Source organism: Hippopotamus amphibius, chromosome 2, assembly GCF_030028045.1.
Source record: "Hippopotamus amphibius kiboko isolate mHipAmp2 chromosome 2, mHipAmp2.hap2, whole genome shotgun sequence".
Taxonomy (NCBI): Eukaryota; Metazoa; Chordata; class Mammalia; order Artiodactyla; family Hippopotamidae; genus Hippopotamus; species Hippopotamus amphibius.
The window spans coordinates 51,029,976-51,049,656 of record NC_080187.1 but is presented as its reverse complement, the minus strand read 5'-3'; the positions used below and the strand labels follow the sequence as shown (position 1 = coordinate 51,049,656).

Genomic DNA, 19,681 nt, shown 5'->3' with positions numbered 1-19,681 from the left:
CTACTGCTATGTTCCCATTGTTTGGAACAGTGTGTGATAATTAACAAGTGCCCAATAGATTTCTGAGTGCATGAAGGAACAAGCTTTTATTTAGTAAGGACTAAATTAATGTATGTAAAACATTTAACAGAGTATGGGCACAGTGTGAGCTGCTCAATAAATTAGTAATGAAAACCTGGAAAAAAAGGAGAAAAGTTTGACTGCATATGTTTCCAAGAGAAGGGTAAATACAACACAGAAAAGCAATGTATTAATAAACATGTTATCTTTTATGTTCTTTTTAGTTCCAAATCAGAGAATGTTGCTTGAGACTAAGATGACCACACATACCTGATCCTTGGGACAACCCCATTTTATACTCTTTTGTTTTTTTAAAGAAGAATTTTACTTTTATAAAAATAATTTTATTTTCGAAAATGGTTTAAAAATATAGCTATTTATAATAAAACTGATTAATACATATGTCCAAAAATTATATAATTAACAAATAATAGATTTTATTTTTTTAGAGCAGTTTTAGGTTCACAACAAAATTAAGTGAAAGTATATGGAGTCCCTACATATCTCCCTCCTGCTCCCTTCCTCCCCCGCAAGCTTCCTCCACTGGTGTGGTATATTTGCTACAAACAATGAATCTACGTTGGTATATTATTATTACCCAATGTTCATAGTTTACCTTAGGGTTTATTTTTTTGTGTTGTTCATGCTATTTGTTTTGATGTAAGTATAACGACATGCATCCGTCATTGTATTATCATATAAAAGAATTCCCTGGGTGGGATGAATTGGGAGACTGGGATTGCCATATATACAATATTAATAAGAAAAAAAATATCATATTGTACACTTTAAATATATACAGTTTATTGTATGTCAATTATATCTCAATAAAAGTCCTTGGGGAAAAAAAGAATCCCCTAAAAATCCCCTGTGCTCCACCTAGTCATCTTTCCCTCCCCCTTAACTCCTGGCAACCACTGAGCTTGTTATTGTCTCCACAGTTTTGCCTTTCCCATAATATCTTACAGTTGGAATCTTTCAGTGTGTAACCTTTTCAGATTGGCTTCTTTCAGTTAGTAATATGCATTTAAGGTTCCTCCATATCTTTTTGTGGCTTGATAGCTCATTTCTTTTTAGTGCTGAATATTCTATTGTCTGGGTGTACCACAGTTTATTTAACCATTCATCTCCTGAAGGACATCTTGGTTGCTTCCAAGTTTGGGCAATTATGAATAAAGCTGCTATAAACATCCATGCTCATGTTTTTGTGTGGACATAAGTTTTAGACTCCTTTGGAAGTACCAAGGAGCATGATTGCTGGATCACATGTATGGTAAGTGTGTTTAGTTTTGTCAAGAAACTGCTAAACTGTCTTCTAAGAAAATCTATATAATTTTAATCATGCTTAGTGCCTCCTTTTATTCTCAAGCGTCCAAGTTTTATCCAATTTAAGTTGAATGGTCATTCTATTTAAGACAGATAACCTCCCCTGCATTATAGAAAAACAGTATTTCACCCAACAATAGTATTTCTATAGTTGTATTTCTTTGAACCAAATCAAAATGCATTACAAGTAGCAATTAATCCGAGGACTACTGGGGAGAGGAGAGAGGGCAAGTGAGCTGGCTCTCATTTCCCTTGCAGGAGAAGTCAGCAGGACGTGGTTAAGAGGCTTTTGCAGGCCCGGCCAGCCAGCTGCAGAGCAGGAATGCAATCAGTATCTCTGCAAACTCCATTAAATGTGCCGTCATCTCTAGACCAAAATCTTCTATTGCCCAATTAGTTAGGGTTCCTTAGTTTCTAAGGATGGCACCCGACGGATTTAAAATGGAACTGTGGCAGCCCTGAGAGGGACAATGGTCGCTAATTGGAGGGAGGCTCCGACAAGTCTCCGAGCCTGGGCTGTGGGCTGGGCTGGGCTGGGATTGCCCCTCCTGGCCTGTCCTCCACAGCCCGCACCATGCCAGGGCTCCTGACTGCTGTGTTCGCGCAAAGAGGTCTGGAAACGATCAGAAAGTGGAGAACCATGGGGCTAAAGGAGTACTCGATATTGTACCCCACTGCCTTTCCAGACTGCTCCACCGATTTGGCCATTGGGCTTCCAGATGCAGCACTGGCAACACCCCCTGGCTGTGCTAACACACCAAGTGCACAGGCTCCAGAACAATCAAAAGCACCCAGATGGTGTCTCCTATGTCCCAGGAACTCCTCTATGCACTTAAATATTTTTTAACCCTCATACCAACTCTATGAAGGAGTTATTACTCATCTTCATTTTGAAGAGGGGAAACCAAGGAACAGGTTGAGTAACTTTTCCAGGGTCACAAAGCAGGTAAACAGTAGGCCTGGGATTTGAACGTGCTGTCTGGTTTGTTCCAGGATCTGGTCTTAATGAAGAAGCTATGTGTCTCTTCAATGTACCATCAATGTCTGAATTTTCCCCAGTTAACCTAATGGGTTAATTCGATCATCTCTGTCATTTCTTCCGTTCAAGGGACTATTTTACAAACAGTAAAAGCACATTAATTTGGATCCAAGTAATCTGACATGAATTGCAGGCTTCTCAAACTCAATTTCCTTCCCTATAAAACACGGGTAGATAAGGTATTGACATTTGTTGCAAGAATAAGATGAAAACATGTTTATAAAGCGCAGAGTCCTTGTATCAAGAAACTGCCACAGTAATATTAGCTTCTACTATTATTTGATTGTTACTGTTATTTTTAGGCTGAAATGGAACCTTCCCTTTGCAACATCTAGGAAGAGAGTTTGTAAAATGCTGCAAACAGTACTTTTAGTATTTAAGGTACCTTTAAGGGATATTTTAAAACACTTTGAAAGCATCTGCTCCTTTGTCAGCAATCACTATGCAAGTACAAGCCAGGCTTAAATATTGCTCGTGGCACATCACAAAGGACCTCGTCTTATTAACCCTTTGTTGGCCAAGTTCCTATTAATAAACAGAGTTGAAAGTAACACAAAGTCAATTTAAAGATTCTTTATCAATCAGAATGGGCTTTCTACCAATTTACTGTATCATGCCTATAAAACAATTCCATGCAGTAAGGTGTCTATAGACAAATTCATGATAATACAAGAAAAAAAAGGGAGGACTAATAAAATAAAATTCATGTGTTGAGCTTCCTGTTGACCATTAGAGCCAATACTCACAACTATTCACGTAGTCTCTCAGTCGAAACCTAACCTTATGCACAGGGCTCCTCAAACTGTCTTTCATAAAGGGAGCTCTCACACAAGAACAGCTTTACTATCAGTGCCTAGTAATTGAAAAAGATGCATGATGACCAAAAGACAGGAGTAATTCACTAACACATATAAAGGAATTCAAATTGTATTAATTGTAAGAGCATCTACATACAATTAAAACCATCAACACCCATATGCTCAGGATATGCCATTTATTCAGTCTATGGAGAAGGCTTGTTATCTGTGTGGATGGTTTCCAGGAAGGACTCATCAATAAATATGAGTCTCTACCCTCCCACCCGCCATTCCCCATCCAGGGTCTTGACCTGCATGTTACAAACCAATGTTCTGTTCTTCAGTCAGACTGGAAGACACCTTTTGGGGTCTCTGGCAGCTTACCATGCACAGTTCTACCTTCTCTAGAACTGCTTTTTCATCACCTACATATTCCTAGGGGTTGGCCTTTGTTAGTCTCATTTATTCCACTGGACTTTAGTCAAGTGACTAGGGGTGAGTCCCTTATCCATGACAGGTCAGAGTTCTTTCTGCAGAACTTTAGAAATGGGACAAGAGGTTTCAGTTCTAATCTGGGCTGGCTGCATGAGTGGAAGAACAAAAACCAACTCAGTTGTCTTGGACAAGAGGGACTTGAGAAGATGTGCTAACTGGCATAGAGAGACTGAAACTGAGAATTGGTGGATGAGTGAGGCAAAAACAAAATGCAAAACCAAGAAACAACAAACACCTGCGTGAATTCTTGCAAGCTTTCCAGTCTCTCCTGTGGCCAGGCTGCATGTTCTTGGGATCCATAAAACACCACATATTCTTGACATATGATGGCCAAAAGGCACATGAAAAGATGTACAACATCGCTAATTATCACAGAAATGCAAATCAAAACTACAGTGAGGTACCACCTCACACCAGCCAGAATGGCCATCATTAAAATGTCTACAAATAACAAATGCTGGAGAGGATGTGGAGAAAAGGGAACCCTCCTACACCGTTGCTGGGAATGTAAATTGGTATAGGCATTATTGAAAACAGTATGGAGGTTCCTTAAAAAAGTAAAAATAGAGCTACCATTTGATCCAGCAATCCCACTCCTAGGCATATATCCAGACAAAACTATAATTCGAAAAGATACATGCACCCCAATGTTCATAGCAGCATTATTTATAATAGTCAAGACATGGAAACAACCCAAATGTCCATCGACAGACAAATGGAAAAAGAAGTTGTGGTATATATATACACAATGGAATATGCTCAGCCATAAAAACAAATGAAATAATGCCATTTGCAGCAACATGGTTAGACTTAGAGATTATCATACTGAATGAAGTCATAAAGAGAAAGACAAATACCATGTGATATCACTTATATGTGGAATCCAAAATATGATACAAATGAACTTATTTACAAAACAGAAACAGACTCACAGACATAGAAAACAAATTTATGGTTACCAAAGGGGAAAAGGAGTAGGGGAGGGATAAATTAGGAGTTTGGGATTAGCAGATACAAACTACTATATGTAAAATAAACAACAATGTCCTGCTGTATAGCACAGGGAACTATATTCAAAATCCTGTAATAAACCATAATGGAAAAGAATACAAAAAGGAATACACACACACACCTATATATATATATATATATATATATATATATATATATATATATATATATATATATATGAATCCCTTTGCTGTATACCAGAAACTAACACAACATTGTAAATCAACTATACTTCAGTAATAAAAAAGAGGCTACATATTCTTTAGCATTTTCTCCCCACTTTCTTCCGCCCTTAATCTAGCTGGCATTGGCTTCTATTAATTACAACCAATAGTTTTAACCAATACAAACAGGATCAAGTTGGGCAGGACACATCTGCTAATTCAGATAAGATGCTTGCAAACGGTCATAAGGCATTGCATCTTTTTTTAAAAAATATATATTTATCTGGTGTGTAGTCTGTCTCTCCCTTTTGATTCTAAACACTTTGTTGGCAGAGATCAAGCCTCCACTACAATTAGGAACCCTGAGGGTGCCTTTTATAAGGTACTTGTGTAGGAAGTCCTCTGTAAATTTGCATTCTTGATGATGATTTTTCAATATCCTGAATCTTACCATTTTGACTCAGATGTGAAATTATTTTAGATACTAAAAAAACCAGAATTTGAAAACAAGAGATTTAAGCCAATTAATTTACCAATAAATGACCTTCAACACAGGGGCTTTTTTTTCTTTTTTTTTTTGGCTGCATGGCGCAGCATGTGGGACCTTGGTTCCCCTATCGGGGTTCAAACCTGAGCCCCCTGCAGTGGGTGAGTGGAGTCTTAACAACTGGACTGCCAGGGAAGTTCCCAACACAGGGGCTTTTAAATGTCATAGAAGATCCAGGTCAAAGCCATCACTCCTTCAAAGAAAAGAAAGGCATTTGAAAAGGGACCTCTGCTCTGCCTGGTGCAAACAATCTTCTTTCTTCCTCTTCAGTTTATAAATTTTCTAAAGCATGTTGATCTTTGAAATTATACAAGATACATTTACCTTTAAAAGTCCATCAATTGTACTGAGAATTCTTCAGTCCTTCAGATGGAGGAAGCAATCTGAAAATGAGGATGTCGTTTATTTAAGGGCTGTCTTTTGTACCCTTTGGTCTAGATTCCATTTCATCATCATCAATAATCAGCATTGTGCTCTAAAGGTTAACCCACGAGACTTAGAAATTCTGAAATCTTTCTAACCAGATCGTTCTTTACAGTAGCAGAGCGAGTATTCTTATTCAGGGGTCAATCTACCTCAGTTCTGTGAAGTTAACTGCTGAAGACACTGTGGGCTGCCCTTCCTGTCCCCAATTCTGTTTCTCTAGGAACTGTTCCCACCCAGGGACTCTGCTGAAGGGACAGCCTGGGCTGCCACAGTTTAATTAGAGGAGGAGGTGGAGAGAGCTGGAAAAGGTCAGAGAACCACAAGGCCGCACTTGCTAGTGGCTTCTGGAGTCACAGATCAATCCCCAGGGCCTTGTCATGCTTGTCCAGGAGAGGTCCCTCAACTCCTCCTTCATTAGAACCAGCTTGAGTGAGCTGCCCAATCCTGGGGGGAGGGAAGCCTTGAGAAGGATAATCTTACAGTTTTTCCATGTTAAATACACATCACAGGCAAAGGAAAACAATTCTTGTCCTTTTTCACATCATATATTAATGGTTCTTTCAAAATATAACATTAAGAAATAAACCTTATGAAGTTAGGAGCAGGAGAGAGCAAATGGCTTAGAGGCAAAGATATAAATAAGGACTTGGGGTCTGTAAGAAGGCTCCTAAGGCTCTTTGTGCCTCAGTTTCCTGAGCTGCAAATGAAAGCAATGCCAATGTCTGACCCACCTGCCTCATGGGGTTATTGTGATAATGAAATGAGATAAGGTATGTGAAAAGATATTGCATCTTAAAGGTGTCAGACATACATTTATACCTACCTTTGTTTTCAAATCATTTGATAGAGTTAAATATATTAAGGAAAGTTTATTTTCACAGCTCATTTCCTACTGGTAGGGGACACTTCTGAATCTTGTGATAATCTTTAGAGTAATAATCAATTGTTAGAACAGAGACTAGTGAGGAATTGGATTCAGCTGCTTAGAAACAAAGGCCCTTTTGCTTCCTCCCCCCTCTAACTCTGCCATTGGCATCTTTTTCTCTTATAGAAAAGAAATCTATAAGTGGAAGTCCTGGGCTGGTATGGGGGTTTTGCAGTACTGTTGGGGACTTGGTTCTTTCCAGCTTTCCAGTTTGCCATCCTAAGGGCTTGTCTCTCATCCACAACATTCACGATGGCAGCCTGAGTGCCTGTCACCATGTCGGCATCTGGGAGGTAGACGGGGCAGGGCATAGGGCAAGAAGGGATGTGTATCAGCTAAGTCAGCTCCTGCTAAAGAGCTTTCCTGGAATTCCCATCCAGTAATTTCCATTTATATTTCAACCAAAAATGTGTCACACTGACCACTTCTACCTGCCAGGAAAGCTCAGACCCACAGATTTTGTTGTTGTTTGATTTTGGTTTTTGGCTGTACACCTTGCTACCCCAAATAAAACCTGGTTTATCTTAGTAATTAAGAAGGGAAGAATATTAAGTAGGTCTCTGTTATATCAGTAACTGAGAATTCTGCTTACTAGAATGTTAATCTTATTTATTTTCAATTTCTAAGACAACTTAAAGCTGGCCATCTTGGCAATATCCTGAAAGAAACAAAGCTTCACAGCCTTTCCCAGGGTCATGACCACAGGGCTGGAATGAAATTCAAGCTTTCTCCATCCCTGGCCAAGTGCTTTACTCAGCAGGCTACCTCATGTCTGGTTTCAAATAGAATTACCATGTGAGGTTCCTACCACTTTAAGAGCCAGCAGTGTGGTCAGCAGAATCACGGTCCTCAAAGACGTCTATCCCCTAATCCCCGAAACTTGTGCAGATGTTACCTTACACGATGAAGGGACTTGCAGCTGTGATTAAAGGGATGGACCTTGAGGTGGGCAGATGAACCTGGGTTATCTGGGTGGGCCCAACCTAATCACTTGAGTCCTTAAAAGCACAGAATCTTTTCCAGCTGTGTCACAGAGATGAGACAGAAGGAGGAGGAGAGATTGGAAACATGAGGGACTGGACCCCCAGGGCTGGCTTTGAAGATGGAGAATGAGAGTGGGCATGAAATGAAAGGAATGAAAGTGGCTTCTAGAAGCTGGAATGGGCATCAGCTGCTGGCCAGCATGGAGATGCAGACCTCAGTCCAACAACCTCAAAGAACTGAATTCTGCCGACAGTCTGAATGAGCAAAGAAACAGATTCTCCCCTAGAGCCTCCGGCAAGGAACAGCCCTACAGACACCTTGATTTCAGCCCCACAGGACTTGTGTCTGTTTCTGATTTACAGAACTATAAGACAGTTTTTGTTGTTTTCCGCTGATAAATTTGTGATGATGTCACAGCAGCAACAGGAAACTAATACAAGTGGGTTGACAGCCTTCAGACGGAGGCTGCAGGCTCTTCTATAATATTTTGCACATTTGTAAGCAAGTTTATAAATGTCTCCTTACCTGCACAGGAACAGCTTCTGACAAATTAACAGGTGGAAGCCATTAAAGGGACACCTGAGCTCCCAGGTATTAGAACAGCTCCATCTTAATAATAATACGGGCATCACACAAATTCATTCATTTAAATAACCTCTGGAGCACACAGGTGCTGAGGCCAGGCAGGTACATTAAATGAATGCAGCTGTAGGTGTGTGACTGTTTGAGTGTTAGGGACCATGGCATGAACTGGACAGCATGCCACGTCCAAAGACCTTCAAATGCAATTGAATTAAAACACAACACCAGGCAAACAACACCCACTTAAGGGCTGGATTCAGCCTCTGCATCACCATCAGTTTCTGTTAGGGCCACCAGAGGGAGCAGAAAGCAATGAGAAGATAACATGGGAAGAAAGGGCTACATGGGAAAGATAAGGTAAGACGTAAGAAAAAGGAAAATATGAAAAGAAATAGAACCCTGGTAGGAAAAAGGACAGGGTCATATGCCTTGGAGGCAGCCTGGTGCCACCAACATTTGGCCACTGGTGCCCTCAGGGCCTGCCACGTTGGAGATGCTCCAGTTAGAACATCCTGCCCATCGGTTGGCCCCCCTCCTTCCCACAAAGCCCTTGGTTCTTCTCTTTGAGGCAAACAAGGTCATTTTACTTCAGATCTCATCTGGAGAAGAAGTAGCTGACATCTCCTTTGTTACAGCAGCTGCTGAGGCAGCAAAGCAGCTGAAGCCCTGAAATGCCCAGGGCAGTCGTAACCAAACCTCTCAAAAAAAAGAAAAGCAAAAAAAAAAAAGCACAGAGGTAGACAGGGCTTGTCTTCACAGTGGGCAAGCTGAAGGAGAGCAGATAGGGAAGTCACAAGGACAAAACTCAAATGTCTACAGGAGCCAGGCAGGTCATGTAAAATGAGTGAAGCCAGCCAAATGTACAAAAAAGCAAAATATCACAGGTATGGGGCAGCATGTTGGCCAACACCAAACATGGCCAGCTGCGGGCCACTGCAGGCTCTCCGTCTGCAACCTCATCTTTAAAGCAAAACTCGCAGATTAGTGGGAGCAGGCTGTCAGTCACGCTGATAGACAGTGGGTTTGGGGGAAGAAGGGGCTGTGTCCTTGCTGTCATTATCCAAACACCCAGAACAGTGCCTGAGACACGGCAGGTGCTCAGAACAGTGTTTGCTTAAGATCATAATTATGTCAAGGCCAACTGTCACCAGCTGAGGTCTCTGCACTGTTTGTCCTCTTGTATTCTGCCACTCTATCGTCCAAGGGTGTCTAAAACCCACAGATATTTCACTTCCTGCCACCTTGAGCCAATGAGTCATCAACTTCACACCTTGTCAGGAGTCATGACATGGTCTTTAAGTTTTAATTCCCCCAATTCTTTTACAACTCATAAACCTCTCAGTGGTCTTGGCCTTACTGGCCTGTAAGTGCCCTCTTGTGGTAAAAGAGGGTAACTTCAGAGTTAAGTACCTTTTAAATCCAAACAATTTAATTCATGTCAATTCAATCTATTGTTACAAAGTGTCTGTGGAAGAAGCAGTGAGTAGAGAATTTTTAAAACAGGTGTGTAATTTAAAAAAAAGAAATATCTTAACATGAATACCAACATGGAAAGGAGGCGTACATTAGGACAGAGGAGAAATAATTTTTTTTTAACAACTTGCTTCCCAGAATTGCTGCAAAAACTATAACTGAGTTTTTCCATCACATGTTAGGCTTTAGATTCTAAATACCTGGCATCAAATTTGGAATCTGGTATGCATAACATGTAAGGTGCATGTCATTTAAAGTCTCTGAGACGCAGTCTCCACATCTGAGAAGTGGGAATAATAAGTATACCTGTCTCACTGATTTGGTTGTTATGAGGTCCAAATTAGATGAGACACATTCAGTGTTTTCTCTGTTGGGCCTCATACTCTCTGGCTCATGATATACTTTCATCATTACTCCTCATACGGCCTGCTTTTATTTATTTATCCACTTAATCACAAATAATATCATAAACTGTACTTGTTACCTTAAAGTGCTACACAGGTTAATTTCTCAGGGATTAAGGAATAAAAATAATAAACTCTGTGACAAATGATGCAGTTTATATCCACCAGCCATCTTTCCATATATAAAATGGGCCAGATTGTTTTCCTCTTCCTCCCTTTTAAATGCTCTCTGAAATTTTCCTCCTACTCTTTCTCAACTTGGGCCATTCATTTGTTTTATTTTTCCCTCTTCTGGACTCAATGTGTTCCCACATTGTTTTATAAGTGCCCTTCAATAAATTTGTGACCGTAGGTTCTTACTGGGAATGATACAGAGGGAATTCATGTGCTGGTAGAGGGTAGGGCAGACAACCTCTCAGTCATTCATTCAACCACTCAGTATACGTGTGGCATTGTGCTAAGTACTAAGGATACAAACTGAATAAAACAGACAAGATCTTTGCCTTCACGGATCCCATACTGAGGAGTTTACAAGTAATCAAATTTACATACTGTGAGTTCTGAGAAGGACTCTAAAGGGAACAAACAAGGGTGAAGACACAGGAGATGAAAGAGTGAGCACAGTTACCTGGGAGGAAAGCATTCCAGAAAGGGTGAGCAGCAAGTTCAAATGCAGGAGCAAAGAGGAGCCTTACACTGCCCCCACCGCCATGTGTAAGTCACTTACTGGATGTCTCACAGATGTGTAGGTACACTCCCGGTGCCTGTGTAAATATGTAGAGTATACATAATATAGATATTATATATGCATGTATGTATATGTAATTCATATATGAATAACTTAAAACCTTAACAGAAGTTATGTTAAATCCTTGGCTATGCGAAAAAGTACTGTTGACATATTCTACCTTCAAATAATGTTCATTAAACACACATTTTTGTGAGAAGAAAAATGTTTGGAAAAATGATTCAATGGACATCTTTTGGATCTCCAACCAGCTATTAGGCCTTGGTGACAGATTCCAGGGGACAAGGTCACAGCTGCTCATAACGCTGCCACACGCGATGCTCATAGCAGACTGTGGGGCTTTAAAATTTAACATTAATATTTTAAAAATAAAATAATAAAAATCTGTTTACTTTTTAATTTTAGCATATAGAGTCTCAGAATCAATTCTTTTCCCCCTGGTTATTTTTTCCTGCAACTCAAACTATTTTGTTACAAAAAAGAAGTCTGGGTGACCTTTCATGTTCCTGGAACAAAAATCTTAATTACTTGGTATTATGAAGTTCTGAAGTCGGGGAAAGACAAGGCTTTTGAAAGGTTCCATGAAATCGTTTTTAGTGCAAAACCTGTGTACCATGAAATGGTAAATCTGAAACATTTCATCGTTCCTTTTCATCTTTGTTGTTCAGATAGATGCAGGCTTTCTTTCTCCACTTCCCTTAATTCTGTAAACTTTTTAAAAATAATTTTAAAAAAGTTTTATTTATTTTTGGCTACATTAGGTCTTCGTTGCTGCATGCGGGCTTTCTCTATCTGCGGCAAGTGGGGACTACTCTTCGTTGTGGTGCGCGGCCTTCTCATTGCTGTGACTTCTCTTGTTGCGGAGCACAGGCTAGGCTCATGGGCTTCAGTATCTGCAGTGTGTGGGCTCTAGAGCACAGGCTCAGTAGTTGTGGCGCATGGGCTTAGTTCCTCCGTGGCATGTGGGATCTTCCCAGACCAGGGCTTGAACCCGTGTCCCCTGCACTGGCAGGTGGATTCTTAACCACTGCATCACCAGGGAAGTCCAATTCTGTAAACTTTTAATGCCTATTCTGTGTAAGGCACGGTGTTTGTGAATAATGTAGAAATGGAGGCACATGGCAGGGGCCAAAATGGAATTGTTGAGAGAGTTTTAAAGAATTATCACATAGTTCATTGTAGATAGAAAGCTAGGGGTGGGGATTCCTTCAGAAAAGTGGGGGGAAATGTCTCGAAAGACTGAGAAAAAAGACCATGAAAGGCTTTGAACTCTACAACAGAAGGAGCTGCTTACAAATTTTTCAGTCAAGGTTTTTAAGCAAAAAAGTGAAGTGACAGAGTTGACGCTTGCTTTCTAGATGATCTTCATAAGTTGGGTGTTTATTCTAGTTACCTGACGCCTGGATACATCCCCCCACTTGCTTGATTTATTGAGTTTCTCTCTTTCAGTCTCAGAAAAAGCATACCACAATGCAAAAGGACAGTAATCAACTAATGGCTCATTCTTTATGCATAAAATGAGGATGTCCTGCATGAAAATCAATTTACTTTGCGTTCAAACACTCTCACATTCAACTCTGAGCAATTTATCCTCCTGCTTCTCCCATGGAGTTTAACAAACCCAAGATGGAAGGATGAATCTACAACATAATTTTTTCTTTTCTTTGAACAGAACTATCAATTCATCCAAAGAAACATTTAAAATCAATGTTCCTTCTAAATTCAAACTTCTGGCACTTCAGGGCTGGAACTCTCTGGGAAAGTGAGTACTGTTTATATTATTTATTCTGTTTCAGAGCTAAAACTTTACATGAAAAGTAAAGGGATCCAATATATTCATCTACTGGGAGCTACCCTGACAGGTTTTATTTAGTCTTAAAATCAGAATTCAGTGGTAGCTTCATTTTTACAGAAACAGAGCTCATAAAAAATGTAAACCCTAAAAAGATCGCTATTTTAAGAGTTAATTTCTTTCTAACCTCACCTTACTCACTTTCTCCAAACAAAATGGTGCTCTATCTCAGACAATTTTTTTAATGGAGGTATAACTTACATACTGTATGTGCACGAATCTTAAGTGTGCAGCTTGATGAACATGTGTGTGTGGACATACCTTGTATCTGTAAGCTACAGAACATTCCCATCACCCTAGAAAATCTCTTTTTACCCCCTTCTTGCTCACTATCCCCAGAGATAACTGCTCCACCCCCACCAGAGAACTGCTATCCCGACTTCTGTCATCAAAGATTGGATTTGCCTCTTCACAGAAGTCACAAAAATGATATCTTTCAATATATACTTTTTTGTGTCTGGCTTCTATGACTCAACATAATGTATTTACAATTCACCCATGTCGCATCTCTTCATAACTCCGAATTTGTAACTATTGAGTAGTATTACATCGTATGAATATGCAATTTGTTCGTCTATTCTCTTACCGATGGATATTTGGGTTGTTTCCAGTGCAAACACTGTTTTTGACAGATCTTCATGAGTTTAAGAAAGAGCTAGAGAGGCATGAGAAATGAACTAAGCTATAAGCACAGACCATTTTTTCCCCCCACAGATTGTTCTGAATACTTTACAAGTTCCTGGCAGAAATAGAATATATCTTTCTCACACCCTATAAAGTGTCTGAATCAGAATTATTAAGCATCCAATTAAATATATTTGGTTCAGCATGGTGCTAGTGAATACAAAAGTGTGGATTGAATCCTATATGAGCTTGTTGGTTTTTCTGGTGAAAAGAGCTCCACTCCCAGGTCTCAGAAAACAACAGAGACACCCCCCCCCCCCCACTCGACCATCTCACCAGTGCATGTCACGGAGCACAAAGGCAGCGGAAAGGGTCTTGTGCGTTATCTGGAAAAACTCCTCATCTAGACTAGAAATTGAAGCCAAAATGCATTGGGTTACTTTGGGTGAATCATAAAGTCATTCCAAAAAGCAGCTTATTCAAGTACTTCCCCATACAACGTTAATAAAACACTAAGGAAGTATTAGTGGTAATTAACACGTGTTGACTCATATATTACACATATAGTCATTATCCTCACAACTTTGCCAAGTGAGTGCTGTTACTCCCGCGTGTCAGGTGAAGAAGCAAACTTCACCTGATTAAGTGTGTGTTAAGTAATTTAAGATCACACAGTGAGTTTCTAGCAGAGCCAGAACCTGACCTCGGGTTGACACAGCCCAAAGTCCAGCCAAACTCTTTACACTAAGACATCTTTATAAAATTAGTGGGCGCCATAAATTCCATAATTGAAGAAATGAGACATAGATGCAACTGGCTCACTTGAGATCCATCCGCGGTTTTTGATGAGGAGGAATCCAAACTTCTAACATCTCCACGCGCAAAGAGTCAGTACGCAAACAGACCTCAAAGCTGCCATCAGCACTCAGCACTTGCAGGGAGCTTCAATATTATACAACAAAGACGTATTTGATGTGTTTACAAGAACAGCTTTCATCAGGGCATCAGTGATGCGCCAGTCAAAACAGTTTGTCATTTCTAATTTTTTTCTACCTTAAAAATAAAATTATGTTGATTGTGAGATTTTGCTGCTGCCTCTCAAATGAGGCACACCCTTTAGAAATAGCAAAGAATGGTGGTTATTTTTAGGTTAAAGGAAACACGTGGTAATAATGCAGATTCCGAAGATAAGCCTTTCTCTGAGAGCTTTCTCTATTCATTTAGTTCAGTGGTAAGGACACCTGCAGAAAGGTCGGCTCTCTTCACAAGATGGTTTCTAAAGAATTCGTCAGAGACCTAAACAGATGGCAAGACAGAGATAAGCTAAGGGAGCTGAAGGATGACTGATGATTCTGACGTCTTGCACGTGTCCAAATATCTCCATAACTTAAGTATTCAAAGCTAAGCGTGGCACTGCAGGCCAGGAACGTTTCAACATCAGAAACTCATTTTGCTTGGAGATAATCTAGGTTTCTTCCAAACAGTATTTGATGATTTAACCACGGAAACGAGTTTTAATATTTGCACAACAATTTTCCAATGCATGGGAGGAAGTGGGCTATACCACTAGGATGTTTCACCCAGGTTTTAAACATTCCTTAGGCTGTATGAAGCGGGAATAAAAGGAATGGAATCCTCCCTTAGACCCTATTTAACTATGTGAAGTATGGGGCTGGCGCTACCCAAAGTGTCAGTTGTCCTTTTTACAAGTATCTCTTACGTGTTATATAAACTCCTCATAAATATTCATTTAATGCCCGAAAGTATTATACAGTTATGCAGTAATTTGTTCTCTCATTGACAGCATTTTAAAAATGGATCATCTCAATGTACACAAGAGTGCAGAGAGACAGGCATCTCCTCCCTATATTGGCATACCTGGGGTATAACTGGTACAACAGTTTAGCAAACACTTTTGCAACATATATTAAAATTTATTAATTTAACAGGATACGTCAAAATCTTTAATGCCTTCTTATAGTTAAAACTTTAAGAAAAAGTTAAGTAACCTACCAAAGTAGAATTTTAAAGATGAGGAAGGATACTCTGTGGTTGTTTTAACTGACATTTCTATGATTACTAGTGAGTTTAACAGTTTTTAAAATGCATACTGGCCATCTGGATTTTCACTTCAGGGAATTGTTCATGTCCTCTACTCACTTATCTGTTATAGCCCCAGTGTTATTCATAAAGATTATATAAGCTATTTATGTAATGAGGATACTGTCCATTTAACTGTTAAATTTTATGACTCGGGTGCCTGTTTTAATCTAAGCTTAAAACTTATGAGCCCAGAGTGAGAAAGCAGTTAAGTGGCAAAAGAGAGAGAGAGAGAGAAGAAAACATCAAAATCAAATCACTTTCATATTTATAGCTCAACATGAATTGCTACCTGAACCTAAATCAGAAAAGCATTTAGGTAATTCTTCAACTAGGGACTCACATGTGGTACATGAAGTCTTTCATAGGAACCCTTAAGGCACAGCAATTACATAAACATAATCCAGAGAAATCTGTCACTATCACACTCAAGTGGAAACTACCAAATCAGTTCAAATATATCTGAATCTGCAACCATACCAGCTCTCCTTTGGTCAGCAAGAGCAAACCAAAGCACTTACATCTCTGTTCAGTGCACACACTAAACACTGAAATCTCAGGGGTAGATACGGGAAACCGGAGAGATGCTGGGCACAGACGTCAAGGCTGGAAGTTTGTGAACACAACTGTGCCGACAGCCTGTCAGATTTTACACCAATGTAGTCAACGACGACTTCCGCTGTGGTAAGAATTCTGATGCCTAGTGTGAGTTTGTGACCAAGTACAGCTGTAATTTATTACTCCTTGCAAAGGAATCAATAGTTAGCACTCTTAGAAAAATACAAACCTGAGCATTATTTATCTCTTAGAGCTAGGGGTGATGCTAACCCTTAATAGCTGCTTTAGCTCTCCAATTACACTGTAAAATTAACTGTGACGGGTTGTTTTATTCCTCTTTTGTCAACCAAAAACACTCGTGGGATACATAATTTGGTGATCAAAGCCTTAACTTAAAAAGTTAAGAAAGATTTTAGGAGACAGATTGATATCCAGTACGCAAAGGCAGAGCAGAGAAGGAAATTAGCAAACATGCAGCTAATACGTTCTCAAGGGCAGGGATTCATGGTAATAAATGGAATCATTTCAAGCTTGAAGGAGGTAACCTGTGGGAGACTGCACAGATCGCTTCAGGGATCACTGCGTTTCATCAGCCTAAAAATGGGGCTGCCTGTAGAATTTCTAGGTCAGCAAGAAGAAATACTAAAATCTAACAAAATTAGAGGCTATCATGAATCACTTACTTACAAGAACACTATAGGTGAAAAAATTAAAAGGATACACACCAAATCTAGAGTATTACAACCAAGATATTGAACAATATTGAACAACATTATTTGTAAACCACGGAAGAGGAGATGAGACAATCAGATGTCTAAGTGAAGTCCTAGAGTGTTCCTGATAAATCCCGCGTGCACCCCGCTTGCAGAGAATCTATGTCCGGGATTTCCCAGGGTCACAAAATTCCTTCAGCCATGATAAAGTGCAGGCATTTATTAAATATGTTCAATACATAAATGAAGTCTTAACTGTATCCATGAAGAAAATTATTTGATTAATTCTTCAACACATTCAGAGAAAGATTTCACACAACCTTTCTTACAGGTGACCTTCTGAGGACCAGGGACAATGAATAACCCAAAATTCATCACAGAATCTTTAAACCTAGTTTAAGACAATAGCCTCTTCCTCTCTTCCCCCATCCCCCGATGCCCTGTCGCCCCACATCAGAAGTGTTTACAACTCCAAAGGTGACTGATTGTGGGGGAGGGGGTCTTATTCACTGATAACACCTTTCCTTTCTATGAATACAGCTGTCTGAATTGTCAGAAGATCAGAGAGTGGGCAACAAGATGGAAAGGCAGCAGCAAATGTTTGTGCTTGGATGATTCCAGAATAGTGCAGTCACTTAGAAGTTTCTAACTGAGGCTATATGCTGCAGAGTATTTTTGTTTGTTTTATTTTATTGCTAAGAAGGTGCTCTCTCTCTGGTTTACCACAACGCTCCCAGTTGTCTTATACTTTGTCTGGTTTACCCTTTACTGATATTTCTTTTGTATCAATAATACGTGCTTAAATTTGTAAATGACGTGTGTCATGCTTGGAATGTCTATTGCCTAACTATTGGGGCAGGGATCTTTATATATTCAAAAGATCAAGTTCATTAACAGCATTGTTCAACTCTTCCACATCTTTGGTCATTTCTATCTGCTTAAGGTATCATTTTCTGTGGGATGTATGTTAAAATTTCCCATTGTAATTATGAATTTGTCTATTTCTCCTTGTTATTCCATCAAATTTTGCTTGATTTATTTTGAGAGTTCAAGCTCAGGATTTTTATCTTCCTGATGAATTATTCCGAAAAATATAGTTTGCCTTAAAGTTTATTTTGCAAGATATTAATGTAGTTATATCAACTATCATTTTTAAAAAATCTTTATCATTTTCTATCCCTTTGGCTTTGTGTAATTTGGTTTGGGAGTCTCTCTTATAAATAGTATGATAGAATCTCTTGTCTTCTAACATGTTAAAAAGTTACATCTGTTAATAAATTATATTTATACTTACTGACTTAACTGGACCTACTTCTATAATATTTTCTTATTTACTTTGCCTCTATTTTTTTTTCCTGCTGACTATTAGATTGAATAACTTCTTAATTCTAAATATTGTCTCTACTGTTTTTGTGACCACCTTAAATTTTCAACATTGACTCAAAGTTAATCACGTTTCTACCCTCCTCCAGAAAAAAGCAAGAATCTTAGAATGCTTTAACTCCAATTGCCATCTACCCCCTTCACTGGTTGTTATCTAGTGTTTTAATTCCATCTTGCTTTTAACCCCCACCCTGCAAAGTCATTATTGTTGTTCTTAGTCACTGTATGTTTAAAAGAAACCTCTTATTTACCACTTTCTTTTCTTTCTGTTCATTATTACAACCCACTCTGATCCTCTGGGTTCTATCTCATTCTCACAGAAATACATCTTTAGCAATTCTTTAGTAAGCATCTATAAAGAGCAAACCTAAAAAGTCTTTATTATGCCCTCCTTATTTTAAAAATATATTCTTCTTGAGGGGGGGTCAAAATATGTAAAGTGAGGTATGTAATACACATGCATGCAAAGGGCTTAGCTCAATTAATTTTTGCATGTGTATATACTTAAGCAAATCCCATCCAGATCAAGATTTATAATATTTTCATCAACACCAGAGGGTACTCTTACGCCCTTTCTCTGTCAATACTCACCCCCACTATCCAGACATTTTTCACTACTGATTAATTTAGCCTATTTCTTGAATTTCATATAAATGGAATCATCCAATAGGTAGTCTTTTGTGTCTGGCTTCTATCATTCAACATAATGTTTGCGAGATTACTGTTTTTATCAGTAGTTTTTCCTATTGCTGTGTATTCCATGTCATTTTCACTCTTAAATGATGGCTTGCAGGATAGAGAATTCCAGGTTGATAGTTATGTTTTTCTTATATGTTATTTCAATGTCTTTTAATCTATATTGTTGCCAAACAGAAGGATTGCTGCCAGTTGAATTATTTTTTCTTTGATGGCAATTTTATCTTTTTCTCTATTTACTTTTCCTTCTTGTGGTTATGTTTATGTTTAAAATGCCCCTTTCATCCTTGGTGTTCTAAAATTTCCATATGTTCTATCAGAATGAGGATTTGCTTTTGTTAATGCTAGAAGAATGCACAGAAGTCAATGTGCTTCATCAATCTGAGGGCTTATGACTCTTCGGGTATAAACAATCTCTGCAGACTTCTGCATCACTGGGGTAGATTTGGACTCCACACCAGTACATGGAATGAATCTGATGGATGGAATTTTTCAAGTTCCCTTCTTGAAAAAAGGCTGACCCTTGAAGAACTCAGCTTTACATGGAGTTTAAGTTTTAGATCCCTCCTTGCACAGGTCCAGTTGCTGCATGTATGGGAGTTAATGTAAGGGTGTATTTCCAGATCAAAGTGCTCCTAGGGCCCTAACTACAGCTTTCTCATCTGGCTCCTTGGAGCCCCACTCCCATTCTCAAACCTAGTGATTCTCTTTCTTTCTTTCAATCTCAATTGTTGTGACATTTTTAGAAAGTGTATTTGAACCAACTTTTCTATT

At 39.1% G+C, this 19,681-nt stretch overlaps 1 protein-coding gene across 5 annotated transcripts in view; it reads right to left on the bottom strand.

Annotated features, from left to right (window-relative positions):
• Window positions 1-19,681, bottom strand: part of APBA1 (amyloid beta precursor protein binding family A member 1) — a 213,308-nt gene that overhangs the window by 96,546 nt on the left and 97,081 nt on the right. The window contains exon 2 of one of the 5 annotated variants that reach the window (XM_057724622.1): window positions 5,764-5,822. The exons of the other annotated variants lie outside the window; for them this stretch is intronic. The gene's annotated coding sequence lies outside the window, so the exon portion shown is untranslated. The remainder of the gene's footprint in view (window positions 1-5,763; window positions 5,823-19,681) is intronic. 5 annotated transcript variants of the gene reach the window in all.